Source organism: Lepisosteus oculatus, chromosome 23 (genome assembly GCF_040954835.1).
Source record: "Lepisosteus oculatus isolate fLepOcu1 chromosome 23, fLepOcu1.hap2, whole genome shotgun sequence".
Lineage (NCBI taxonomy): Eukaryota > Metazoa > Chordata > Actinopteri > Semionotiformes > Lepisosteidae > Lepisosteus > Lepisosteus oculatus.
The window spans coordinates 2,288,076-2,302,183 of record NC_090718.1 but is presented as its reverse complement, the minus strand read 5'-3'; the positions used below and the strand labels follow the sequence as shown (position 1 = coordinate 2,302,183).

General features: G+C 45.2%; 2 long non-coding RNA genes across 3 annotated transcripts; both read left to right on the top strand.

The window, feature by feature from the left end:
• Positions 1–3,858: 3,858 nt before the first annotated feature.
• Positions 3,859–5,450, top strand: LOC138224685 (uncharacterized). Of its 2 annotated transcripts, XR_011183127.1 has the most exons (3): positions 3,859–3,902; positions 4,205–4,425; positions 5,318–5,450. It is a non-coding gene; the product is annotated as an uncharacterized lncRNA (long non-coding RNA). The 2 variants fall into 2 exon arrangements; XR_011183126.1 differs by having other exon boundaries at positions 4,205–5,450.
• Positions 5,451–7,180: 1,730 nt separating this feature from the next.
• Positions 7,181–12,515, top strand: LOC138224834 (uncharacterized). Its single transcript, XR_011183285.1, has 5 exons — positions 7,181–7,269; positions 7,388–7,494; positions 7,585–7,756; positions 7,832–7,993; positions 12,312–12,515. It is a non-coding gene; the product is annotated as an uncharacterized lncRNA (long non-coding RNA).
• The last annotated feature ends 1,593 nt before the right edge of the window (positions 12,516–14,108 follow it).

The window sequence follows — 14,108 nt, the reverse complement described above, 5'->3', positions numbered from 1 at the left end:
TAGCAGGGTCTCCGCCTGGCGGCCACACTGTGAAATGTCACCTTCTGACATCGCTTTTCACAGTGTTACTGCAACTTTAAATGTCGACGTTTGAACTGATTGGAGTAGTTCAGGTGGGTAGCCGCGTCGGCATGCGTAAACTGCAAAGGAACAAGTAATAGGTTTATTCCATACTGAAAAGAAAAGAAAGAAAACAACGTTCCGGCCGAAGAGCCTTCTTACAGTGTGAGCTGTGTGAGGTGTGCTCACTGTGAGACAGACAGTATCACAGTGCTATAGTGCAGCAGTCAGACAATATAATTTTTTTCCAGTGCAACAGAAAGAAAGTATCACAGTGCTCCAGTGCAGCAGACAGACAGTTTCACAGTGCTACAGTACAGCAGACAGTATCAAAGTGCTCCACTGCAGAAGACAAACAGTATCACAGTGCTACAGTACAGCACATATGCAGTTTCACAGTGTTCCAGTGAAGCAGCCAGACAGTATCAAAGTATTACAGTGTTCCAGTGCTGCAGACAGACAGTATCACAGTGTTACAGTGCAGCAGACACACAGATTCACAGTGTTACAGTAAAGCAGACAGTGTCACAGTGCTCAAGTGCAGCAGATATGCAGTATCACAGTGTTCCAGTGAAGCAGCCAGACAGTATCAAAGTGTTACAGTGCTGCAGCCAGACAGTACCACAGTGTTCCAGTGCAGCAGAGAGGCAGTATTATGGTGTTACAGTCCAGCACATAGTATCACAGTGTACAGTGCAGTAGACAGTATCATGGTGTTACAGTGCAGCAGACAGACTGTATCACAGTGTTACAGTGCAGCAGACAGACAGTATCACGGTGTTACAGTGCAGCAGACAGACTGTATCGCAGTTTACAGTGTAGCAGGCAGACAGCATCACTGCGTTACAGTGCAGGAGACAGTAACACAGTGTTACAGTGCACAGACAGACAGTACCACAGTGTTCCAGTGCAGCACACCGACAGAATCACAGTGTTACAGTGCTGCAGACAGACTGTAACACAGTGTTCCAGTGTAGCAAATATACAGTATCACAGTGCGGCAGACAGATATTATCACAGTGTTATAGTGCAGCAGACAGTAACACAGTGTTACATTAAAGCAAACAGAAAGTATCACAGTGTTACAGTACAGCACCCAGTATCACAGTGTACAGTGCAGCAGACAGTATCAGTGTTCCAGTGTAGCAGACATTTTACAGTGTTACAGCAGACAGACAGTATCACAGTGTTAGAGTCCCAAAGACAGTATCACAGTGTTCCAGTGTAGTAGACAGACTGTCTCAAAATTCTCCAGTTCAGTGCAGCAGACAGACAGTATCATAGTGTTACAGTGCAGCAGACAGACAGTATCGTAGTGCTCCAGTGCAGCAGACAGTATAACAGTGTTATATTGCAGCAGACAGACACTATCACAGTGTTACAGTGCAGCAGACAGTATTACAGTGTTACATTAATAAATATTACGACCGGTACAGTTTTACTGGGCTATCGAGGGGACAGTACTATTTGGGCTTACATGTGTGTGTAGTGGTGTAGGAGTACAGTCATTATGGGTACAGGAAGACATTAGGAGAGATCATAATATGATGGGAGGGAGTGGGGGCGTCACCAACTTGACAGCTCTGGGGAAGAAGCTATTTTGGAGTCTAGTTGTGTGCGACTGGAGTGACCGGAACCTTCTGTCAGATGGTAGGGGAACAAACAAGTTATGACTGGGATGAGTGGGGTCAGACATAATTTTGGTGGCTTTTTTCAGACTCCTGGTGTTGTATACTTCCTGGATGGATGGTAAGGCACTGCCGATGATGTGTTGGGCAGTTTTGACCACCCGCTGTAGTGCCTTACAGTCGGATGTGGTGCAGTTGACGTACCAGACTGTGATGCAGCTGGTCAGTATGCTCTCCACCACACATCTGTAGAAGTTGGTGAGGATCTGTGGATGTAGGTGTATTTTCTTCAGCCTTCTCAGGAAGTACAGCCGCTGTTGTGCCTTCTTGATGAGACTGGAGGTGTTCAGTGTCCATGTAAACCCTTAGAGATGTGAACACCTAGGAATTTGAAGTTATTCACCATCTCCACCGCAGACCCTTAAATGTAGATGGGGGAGTGGACTTTTCCTTGTCTCCTGAAGTCAACAATCAGCTCTTTGGTTTTGCTGATGTTGAGACATAGGTTGTTGGTTCGGCACCAGTCTGCAAGTTGTTTTATCTCCTCCCTGTAGGCAGTCTCATCATTGTCAGTGATCAGGCCCACGACTGTGGTATCGTCTGCATACTTGATGATGGTGTTTGTGCTGAACTTGGCAGTACAGTCGTGGGTGAACAGGGAGAAAAACAGTGGGCTGAGCACACAGCCTTGAGGCTGCAGACAGTATCACAGTGCCCCAGTGCAAAAGACAGTATCACAGTGTTCCAGTGTAGCAGACAGACAGTATCACAGTGCTACAGTGTAAAAGACAGACAGTATCAAAATTCCCCAGTAGCAGTTTCACAGTGTTCCAGTGTAGGAGGCAGCTGTGGGGGGTCTGTACTCAATGAGGGGGGATCCTGGCTGTGCTGGAATAGCTCCACTGTCCTGGTATGTTAGTGAATTTGATTTCAGCGTAGGTCACATCTTCAGCCATGGTGTCCCACTGTCTCAGCGTCTTTAAAAATGTCTCTTTCTCATCACGATGGACTGCCTCTCCGCACAGAGACAGAAGGAAGGATACTGAATGAGGAAGAGTCAGAAGGAGGAGTTGTCTACGTTCCTGCTTTTTCTCAAAATGGCCTCCTCGAAGAGACAAACACAGAATCTGAAAAACTGACCTTCGAGTGAAACATTTGTGATGAGAATATGATTTCAGGCACTGAGCCTGTTAGCTTGATGAAAAGACGTGTTCAGGAAGATCAGAGAGAGAGACAAGTGTTCAGGCACCTTCAGAGCTGGCTCATTCAGAGCTGGTGAGAGTGTCAGTCTGAGACTCTTGGCCTGGAGCTGGTGTCTGCGGTGTCACTGAGGCTCAGGGCCAGGAGCTGGACTGGACACAGATGACATCGCGGTCAGTGGAGCACAGCTGGAAACTGAAAAGGGCTTCATTAGAACAATCTCCATAGACACGTGTAGCAGTTTTTCCCCCTGCCGGCCACACTGTGAAATGTCACCTTCTGACATCGCTTTTCACAGTGTTACTGCATCTTTAAATGTCGACGTTTGAACCGATTGAAGTAGTTCAGGTGGGTAGCCGTGTCGTCATGCTAGGCTGCAAAGGAACAAGTAATAGGTTTATTCCTTGCTGAAAAGAGAAGAAAACAACGTTTCGGCTGTCGAGCCTTCTTCAGGTGTGAGCTGAACGTTGGGTTTTCTTTCTCGTATATTGATTGTTCACTTAATCATTTAACATTAAAATGTGTATCCTAGATTATTTTTCAAGGCTACTAGATATAGGTTATGCTTCGGAGTCCTGTAAAAAAATAAAGTTTGACGAGTATAATACTAAATAATCATGTAAATTATATTGTAAAGCATGTTATTAACGTGTTTAGGAGTCAAAACTGTCGTTATTGTGACTCGTCCTTCAAAAATACAATTTACGTTTGAATATGTGGACTTCGGGAGTGCCCGCAGTGTCAGTGATTTCGAAATAAAACGAAGTCTATTGATCAGGCTACAGCAGGGGGTGTCAATTCCGATAACTGTCCGCCGGCGGCGATGGTGATACACGAGTCTATGGAGGGCTGGTTTACAGTGCAGTAGTGAGGGTCTGGTGTGTATTAAACACCCCGATCATGTGACTAGGGTCGGTACTCTGTTTATGAATAAGAAGACCCACAGCCAATCAGATCCCTGGATTGAGCCCAGCGATGTCGCGATTGGTCAGTGGGAGTTATTTCTGATTAACAGTAAGTTTCCCCAATTACAGACGAGACTCGGTCCAGTTGCCCAATAAACACCGAGATTTAGGAGAGGGGCGGGAATTTTAAATGTGTTGTTGTTCCTCTGCGTTTAAGAAACAGGAAGGAGTTATTATTGAGCAAAAGGAGACATTTAATCGTTGTCGCCTTTGTTTGTGAAAAATCCGAGGCGGCTTTTAGTGCTGTAGCTGTAAACTGTTGCTGTTTGTCTCGTATTTTGTTCGTCTGGACACATGCAATCACGCCGCTATGTTACACGAGTTGCTGTGGAAACTTTATTTCTGCTTCAGACACGTTGAGCCTCAGTGATTGCGAACCTTCGTGCAGATGAAGATGATGATGAAGAAGACGATGATGGTGAGACCTTCATGTGGCAGAGCGCGTCTTCTAACTGTTACTGGAGAAACAAGACTGAAGCTCAGACCTTTCCAAAGGCTGAGTCCCTGAGCTATGAGGATCGTGAGGACCAGCTGGACAGTCCATTGTCCACTCCACAGCCCTGAGGAAGGAGGTAGGCAGGACAAGAGCTCGTCTTTAACAGAAGCTGTGAGAACTGAGGGAAGATTTTACTTTATTTATTTGTTCTCATCGTACATTTTATGAATGGGCTCTTGTTGTGTTAAATGTGCTGTGTACTGTGTTGTGTCTTTTACCTGTCTGCAAAAACACTTTCCTCTCTGGGACAATAAAGTAAGTAAGAGGTGTCCAGTCCTGGAGGGGTCAGTGTGTGTCTGCAACGGGGCTGTCCAGTCCAGTCCTGGAGGGGTCAGTGTGTGTGTCTGCAGCAGGGCTGTCCAGTCCTGGCCCTGGAGGGGTCAGTGTGTCTCTGCAGATGATCCAGGTGGTTTTGATCAGCAGCAGCTGAAGAGCTGGGAAAAGGTGTTTGTTTGGTCCAGTTAAACCAGTAACCAGCGGGTTTAGCTCCAGTCTCTCTCCTCTATAGCTCTATACTGTGTCCATGAGAGATCTAGAAGACAGAGATTATGTGTTGATTTAGTTATTACATTATAATATTGATTTTTCTCAGCCCTAGAATAGATAAAGAGAGAATACAGATTCTGATTTAATCTTTATTTAAAATTAATTCCCTAAACATCATTTTAAATGTTACATTTTCCAGCAATGTTATTGAATATTTATAGACAGAGACAATGTTTTGAATATCTGTTAAATATATGTTGCTTTATATATATATACCTGTACAGATCTTAGTCAATCTCTGCTGGATCTCTTCAGTTTGCTGTGTGTTGTTTGTATTGTCTCATTGTTATAACTGCTATCGTGATGTGGAATAGTGTTGTCAGTTGTGTTGAAAGGAGATGGTCTCTGTTGTAGTAAACTGTGTTGTGCTCTTTGATCCCTCTGTCTGAGCTGCTCCTACACTGCTGTGAGTATTTTCTCAGGGACGGCCTCTGAAGAATCTGTACCAGCCTCAGGAATGGACACCGATATCAGCTGACTGTTCCTTCACTCCTTCATTCTGATAATTCGCTACACTAATGTACTGTTTTAACATAATAAAACACTCCTGAGCAAGCTTTTAGTCACTTGTTTTTTTTCTTATTTTTGTTCTTTAATTAAACACCAGGTTGTGAACACCTCTTCCATGCTCTTGGGTTTTATTTCCAGTGTCTGTGAAAGAAACTGTGGTCTTCGTGGTGATGAGAAAGTTCTCTGCTAGTTATTATATCGAAAAGTTTTGGGGAAACTTCCTGTATGAGCTCTGTGCCTTGGGAGGGGTGAGATTCTCATGGAGAACAGTGGAAAGGGGAAGCCTGATTGTCCACAGTTATAATTCAAGTCTAATTCCATCATACTGTCAAATTCAGAGCTGCTCAATACACACAGATGGAGTCACACTGACTCACTGCAACACCTTTCACAGAGAAGCAGAGTCCTGTGCAACAGGCAGGACTGACAGCCCCTCTGAACACTGTGCAGGATCACAGCAGCTCCAGATCACTGCAGGATTCAGCGCAGCTCCAACTCTCCTCCATCTTCACAAACATCATCAATTCACTTTATCTGAGCTGCAGGTGTGCAGTGGCTCCTGCAGTCCAGCTGTGCTCCCTGCTTTGTGTTTTTTCACAGAAGGGGGTCCTGCTCTGGGCCGGAGAGTGAATTGCCGTTTTAAAGCTTTTCTGTTTGGCGGCGCTGACATTTTTTGCGCAGCGCTGTGGCTCGTTGTGTAGCACACTGGTCTGTGGGGGGTGAGAGTCCGGGTTCAAATCCCCAGACTAGTGTGCAGTCAGTGCAGACCTGGGTTTAAGCCCAAAGAAGAGCTTTTGTAAAACCCGAAACACAGTAGATGAGCAGAGATACTTCTTTTAGAATTGCAAGAACAGGAGGGATACCTTTTTATTTTTTTCGATATTTTTCGTTTACCGAAATTTTGCCAGATAAGTATGACCGCGGAGGTACTCCAATTTCGGAGTATATAGCTCACTTTGTTAAACCCTGACTCTTACGTGTCTTCACCCCGGAGCCCCGGGTTCGAAACCCGCCTGGCTCGACCGATATTTTTCTCTCGAGCTGAACATGCACTCTTCTGATTGGCTGTTCTTACACCCACCTCTTCCACACGCTGATTGGACACTATTCATACTGAACCCCGCCCTTAAGCCCAGCCACACCCCGTCTCAGTCACCATGGTGACGGGACGCGTTCCTTCAGCAGCGCGGAGCGTCATCCTTCACCTACCGGGCTGCGACTGTCCTCGGGCGGCGGGGCTCTAATCGAGGCCGGGGATGGAAGCTGCAGTCTAGGCCACAGACCAGCGGCTCCCGACTCCCCGACCACGACAGCCCGGTGCCCCGCGGCCGTACCGCTCAATTCAACCCGATTCACGGTTCTCTACACCCCTGTACCCCACCCTCCCACACCCCAGAATAATCAATTAATCAATTAACACTCAAAGCAGTTTATTACAGCAAATAAGGATATAAAGCATGAAACAATTACACTATACAGCAGTGTTATTAAGCAGGTATCCACACATTTCCATCTCGGTCCCCGGTGTCTCTTAATTTGCTACCTTTGTTGTCCTTTTCGCGCTCATCAGGGGTTCACATTATAAATAGGGGCGGGTCTGTGCTCCAGGCCCGTGCAGGCTGGGGTCAGGGGAGGTGGGGGGACTCCGGCGGCTCGCTGGCTGGGAGAGAGGCGGCTGGTACCCCGCTGCTCTCCCGGTACAGGCGCTTTGCTCGGCTGCCGGGGAAAAAAAAAACATGCATTAAATTTTTCTTACAGGTTTTGACAAAAGCAGTAACTTTTTCTACGAGAAATGCATTTTAAATGTTTTTTAACTCTCTCGCTTTAACCTTTACAACAGGACAGCCGGCGTTTCGAGAGCAAGGTAAGCGGTTTCTCTCTCTCTCTCTCTCCTCACACCCGGGGTTTCGGTTTTCACTCCGGGTCTCACACGGCTGGGCTCCAGTTTCCTGCGGTCAGTTACCAGTAACTCGAGTTACCAGTTTCCCCCAGTTCAAGCTAAACGGAGCGGTCGGCGCGTCTTCATGCAAACCGGCTCCGGAGAAAGAAAACCCAGCCGGACCTGCAGCTGCACAGTGAGTCGATACCGGTAAGAGACGAAGCCCCTGTGAAAGTGGTTTTCAGTCCTAAACGAGTCCTGAAGCTGCGCTTTCCTGACCGGGTCTCTCTCGGCCTCTAGGAAGAAGAGACTCGGACTCGCCTGTGAATCCGCCGCGGAGCTCCGGTCACTCGGTACACGGGTGGGTCTGCGCTCAGGTCTCCACGCCGAGAAGGACCCGACAGCCGCCGTTTAAAGCCCAAAGCCGCGCCAGGATCCTGCAGAAGTCTGGAATACAAAGCGTTTTGTGCAGGTAAAGATACAAAATACGAAAGTAGCAGTTTAAAGAAGCTGAAGCACGATTTTAATACCACGATTCTCTCCGCAGAGTCGAAGCCACAAGTCCAGGTGGGGAGCTGCGTCAGCATGCGTAGGCTGCAAAGGACCAAGTAAAAAGTTTATTCCCTGCTGAAAAAAGAAAGAAAACACGTTTCAGCCGTGGAGCCTTCTTCAGGTGGGAGCTACAGCCCGTCCGGCAGCTCGGACAAAAGTAAGTTTCGAAATTCATTACCTTTCAAGCCCCATCTTATAACATTTCCCACTCGGACCGAGAAAAACCCACAGCCGTCGCCCAGGATCCTGCTCCAGCTAAACGGTAAATTTAAGAAACTTTCTTTGTTTGCAAACTCGCTATTTAAAGACAAAGAAGCGACTCGGGCGTCGGAACCGCTAAACAGCCGCGGATTGAAGTCTAATTGCAGACTGACCGCACCTGCCTTCTCATTCAGACTCGGCCAATAGGGGCGGCGGATCCCGGAGCTGCTCGTGTCTGCTGCTAAACAGCGAGTTTTCAAACAGGGACACGAGAGACCACAAATTCCCTAACAGGGACAGTTAAACAAAAAATTAAATCTAATCTGATGTTAAAAATAGGTTTTAGTCTGAGCTACTGGGCTTGCAGCCCTTCCAGTGCACTCCACTGCAATAATCTGACTCAACCAGCTGCTTAATTACTGCTGATCCTGCTAATTATCAATTCAACAGCACTGGGTGCAGCTACACTGTAATGCAGTGGACTGGAGAGGCTGCAAGTAGCTCTGATTCCAGTATCAAGGTCCCACCTTCACACTACAATACCCTGAGACAGGATGGGCTCCCACAGTGACACTACACTGCCCACTCATGCTCTTTATTCACCTCAAGGCAACACTGCTCACAGGGAACACAAATAAGGAACAAGCAGGTGTCTCCTCCACTCTGGAAAGGAAACAAGAAACTGGTTCTGGCTGTGGAGTTGTCTGTGTGTTGGGAGGCCATCAGGCTGCAGAGAAACAGGACACCTTGAGACGGAACAGGAGTCTGAAGAGGCTCTGAGACTGAAAGCAATCACTTCTACACCTGTGCTCAACCCATTACCTCACCACATCCTGCCCAAACAGTCAATAAACCTCATTCGCAGCACTCATTACTAAACCAGTTTAATTTCTCTGGTTTATACACTCTCCTGTGATGAATGTTAATGGTTCCTGCCCCTCGCCTGCTTTCTGACAGCATCCAAACCACACAGCAGCTCTCCTGCGCTTGTGTTGGAGTGAACTCGACTGTTGCAGGGGAAGGACATGTTTTCTGATGATGGGGAGTCAGTCTGAATCCTGCAGTTAGTATGTGAATATGATTCAAATATCAGGACTCTACAGTGACAGTGTTAAGGACAATTGGAGCTGTTGTCTCACACAAGAAGAAAACTCCAGAGCCAGAATAAATGTTCTTCTTGGTGTGGAATTCTCCCCTACTTGTTTCTCTGCAGCTCCACACTGACACTCCTCTCCACTCTGAGCACATTCAAACAGGCAGGTTTTTCCTACAGCTGAACAATCTCCTTTCACCAACAGCCTCAGCTGCACTCCCACCCAAAGACACTCAGATCTTTTTCATGGTCCAGTGGAAGAATTCTAACAGCCCAGAATATGAACAAAGCACATTAATTCATGTCACTGGCCCTGTCAGTCAGCCCCTCCGGTCAAGGGTGTATTGATACTGTGGGACACTTGAAAATGCAGGTTTTCATTGGAAAGGTACAGTGTCCTCCATCAGTACTGCAATGAGTCAACTTCACAGTCAAGCAATTTGTTCTTGTGATCAGAACAGAAATATTATCCTGGTTTTATTGTGGTAATTCTCTGCATACATTTGATCATATTGGAATAAAAAATGTTCAGCTTTCTATTTTGAAGTTACTGGGACACATTCACTTTAAGTACATTTCAGAGTGTAGAAAAGTATGTGCTTGTATATCCCTCTAAGAGGTCTGAGACCCATTGAGCTCACTGCCCTCTGTAATCATCTGAGATGCTTTGCTGTTGCAATTGAGTTCTTATTTAGTCTTCAGGTGATCATACTTCAATTGTTTTTCCTTCTGGCAATAGGGTTGAAAGTTAGGCATTAGACCCAACAAGTTAAGGTGTTTCCACAGTTATTCTCCTGATGACCTCCTTGGTTGCATTGTAGACTGACTCAAAGCTACAGCACCTGAATATTTGATGTGTGTCCTCTGAGCTGAGATGTAGATGACATGTATGGTCCCTAACTAACACCACCTCTAATCCTACTGCTGTACATGTGATCTTCATGTGAGCTCAGAGGGAGCGCAGAGGACATTGAGGTGTTGCTGGAGCTCTCAGCTCTGAGTCCACAGCCTTCAGGTTTGAGCTTCAGTGATCCAGTACGCTAGTGCTGATGGAGACAGACAGGTGAAGGAGTCTCCTCCTGATCTCCCCAGGCCATGACTCTCACAGGAGGTGCTGTTCTCTGGAGCATCTGCAGCTCCTTTCTTTCTCCACACTTGAACCTGTCATCTCTGTCCTCTGAGCGCTTGCTGAAGCCTGGTGGAGGGAATGTCATGGCCTGGGGATGCAGGAATGTCTCAGACTGGCTCACTCATCTTCCTTGAGGATGTAGCTAATGATGGCGGCAGCAGAGGGATTTCTGAAGTTTACAGAAACAGGGTCTCTGATGAAGCAGAAAAGGCTTCCATATTTATTGGACAGTGCTGCACCATGCAGCATGACAATGACCCAAAGCATCCAGTCAGTGCAGCCAAAGAGCTCATCAGGAGAAAATAGAAACTGGTCAAGTGTGTCTGCAGATCTCAATCCAACTCAAAGTCACTACTTTAGCATGTTACAAAGTAAAAGCATCTCAAGAACAGGCGATACCTTATCTTAATTGATGACGCAGAGTACAGTGAGCTCATTTACTGTTTTATGCTATGAAATGCACGTAACATGAAGAATGTGCCCCAGTGAGTCAGACCATATGACACGATGAGGATTAATTCACCACTATTCCTGCTGCCTCCTGGTGTTCATCCACACTCTCAGAGGTCTAAGATTATGATTTTCAAATTGAGGAGAATCTGATTTACAGGGTGAGTTGGCTAAATCCTCACACCCTGACATCACACTGACACTCCTTCACTACAGCTGCAGCACTGGAGTAATCAGCATTAATATGGAAGTCTGACATGTACAATTCATCAAGCATATTCTGTACTTGTCTAGAACTCCATCTTATATACTTGTTTCTGTATCAATACTATTATTCTCAATCATTTAAGATTTAAAACCAGAACACTGAACTTGTTGCTGGGCTTGTCAGCTACACCTCACTGTCTTCTGCAGGAACAGCTCAGTCAGGAGGAAACCGTGGACAGTCTTTTACTGGCCAGGCCAGTCTCCACATTTAAATCCTCCTGAGCAGCATTTTACAGGCTGAAGAAAATCAAAACCACAAGAATAGACAACTTGGTAGCTGCAGAGAGGAGGATGCTAAGAATATTGAGCTGACTGTGTCCAGATTGCAGGCAGTTATTGTCTCAAAGGCAGCTTCACCCACATGTTCCCCAGTCTTTACTGTCACTTGAAATTACAGCATTTAACTGGCTGTGCTTGAATATGATCAAATGTATGCAATTCCAAAAATAAATTGTATGTTTTATTCTGTTTGTTATTCGTTGTCTCTTGTTCATGAATAAATATTGCTTGACTGTAAAGTTGTGGCTCATTGCTGGGGTACTGGGTGCAGATCTAGGACGAGTCTTGCTGTATTTAACAGTGCAGGGGGTTGACATGATTTGCTGTGGAACTGAGGGACCTGTGCTCAGGGGCAAACTGAGAACTAGATCTAGTTATGGGAAGCACTTGATTAGTAGTGACACCCTGTTCAGTGGAGTGTTCTGCACTCGGTTTCAACTGTACCACAGGCTAGAGCCCATTCCGTGATCTAGTGCTCAATATCCCGCACTGTCCCGGGACAGATGTGATGGCAGAACTATACAGCACACCTCGCTCTGCATGACCCCGGCATATACAGATTCCTTAGAGCGGTACGTTCTTTTTAAAAAGCCAAGACAAACCTAGAACGAGTTAAAATATAAAAGCAATATACGGGTGAGAGTAAAGTTTAAAAACCACAACCGAGCTCGGACAAACAGACCGCGTCTCTGTCGGCGCTGCAGCGCGATGTGAACAAACCGCGTCTTGGTCAACTTGACCGATTGAACTTGAGTGATTGAACGTTGAAATGAATAAATCTTCATATCGTTCCTAAATGTGAACCGAAATTAAAGCGGGTGAGCATTTCCCGTGAGAGTAAGGATACGGTCTGGAGGTCTTGAGTGCTTTTTATTCCAAATTCATTTTCCCGACAGTGGGACGAGCCCGTGTTCCGCAAAGCGAGCTGCGCTGTACTGCCGAGTGATTCCCTGAGCCCCTCCGCCAGCGCAGCTCCTCACTCCTGTCTGATGACTGTCGCTGCGATGCTGCTCAGTGCTGAACTCCGAGCTCTTACCTGCTTGTCTTGTGTTTCAGGTCTCCCCTGGCTGCTGTCCCTGCCGCCCGCACAGGACCCATCGCGCACTGACCAGACTGCTGGCGCTGGACAGGAACTCGTCACCCCGGACACCATTACTTGTGATTCTGTAACTCACTGTTTTTTTTTTTGTTTCACTGTTGCCAACTGTCTTTGATTTGTATGCTTGCAAAATTTAATAAAGAATTTTGATTTCTGTCTTACTTTCTTCTTCTTTCCTTCGTAACATTATTTCTACCACAAACAAAACCAAACAAAATGGTGAACGAGAACCGCCCACGATGCATATTCATGAGGGGCGTGGTTAACGAAGGGGCGTGTCGCAAAATTGAATAAGGGGAGTGTCGCATTATTCATGAGAGGGTGTCACCAAATGATGACGTCACACCAGCCAATCAAAATGTCTGAATGAGAGCCCACCTCCAAGATTTTTGCTCTCAGGTGATTGGTCAGTTTGAAGCACCACTTCAGTTATGGCATAAAACCCCATTTTCTCTATTCTGATTGGTTGAAAGACCCGTCAATCAAATCACCACACCCCCAAAAATGACGCACTTCTTAAGGGTTGTCTTTATATGATTGACATGACATGACCCAATCGCAGAAGCCCATCTCCAAGACCAGCCCCCGGTGAGATCTGTTTAATACTAATGAACTTTAATTCACTTAATACATAAACAAATTCATTATTATAATGAATTAGAATAAGTTGAAATGTTAATTAGTAATTAAAAACTTAGACAGCAACTCTTTTTGTTTCAATTTCCCTAAGATATTTACATTTTTTAGGTAACACAATCTGAAAGCAACCAAATTTTTAAAAATACATTCTCCGAAAAAAAAGACAAAGCCAGAAGTAAAATGAATTTAAATTTTATTTGTGTTCAGTGCAAGTGTAAACATACATTTTAGAAATCAAAAAGCATTCGAGTGAAAACGCTTTCTTTTCAGTTGAAAAAAGAAAAAGAAAAACAGAAAATATTAAACAGAACTTACTAAAATACAAGTGACCGGTCAACCGATTTTTATACAAATTTAAATACACATGAGAGCATTAACACCGACATCTTACTGACAAAACAAGCAGTAGAAAAAAAAAAACAATTCACACAGTAAACATGAGAAAATTACGTTATTTTCACTAAAATCGTTTATTTCACATTATCACATACACAAATAGCTCATTAAAATACAAGTGATTAGTGCGCAATTTTCATAAATGCAAATTTAATGCAAATACGAGTTAACAACAATCTTACATAAAAAGTAAAAGTACAAATAATAAAAACCTTAAAAATAAAAAACAATTCTAGCCAAAAACTAATTTTCTAGTTCATATTAACAAGACAAATGCAAATCAGCTCATTAAAATACAGCGACTGATTTTAATAAATGTAAATGAGGAGTAACCGCCGCCATCTTGCTAAACAAACACAAACAACACAAAATCGCTCATACTCACTAGCTGAAAGTCAGAAACGTCCAGTTTTAAATCCGACTTAACGATTCCGTGATGTGTCATAACGATATCATTAAAAAATAGGCCAAAAAACGACTAAAAACGCAATAAAATCGGGAAAACGCCATTCACAAACCCCACCTCCCCATTTCGGCAGAACTACCGGAAGGAGACGAGCTGGGGGCGGGGCTTACTTAAATATGAGAATCGCAGCCAATCAAAATCCATGACGTCCAGACCCAAAACCACGCCTGTTGGTAGTAGAGGGTGGGGCTGCACCGCCCTCATGCGCTGGGAGGACGAAATACAAATTAGATTAATTGTAAAACCGCTGCCT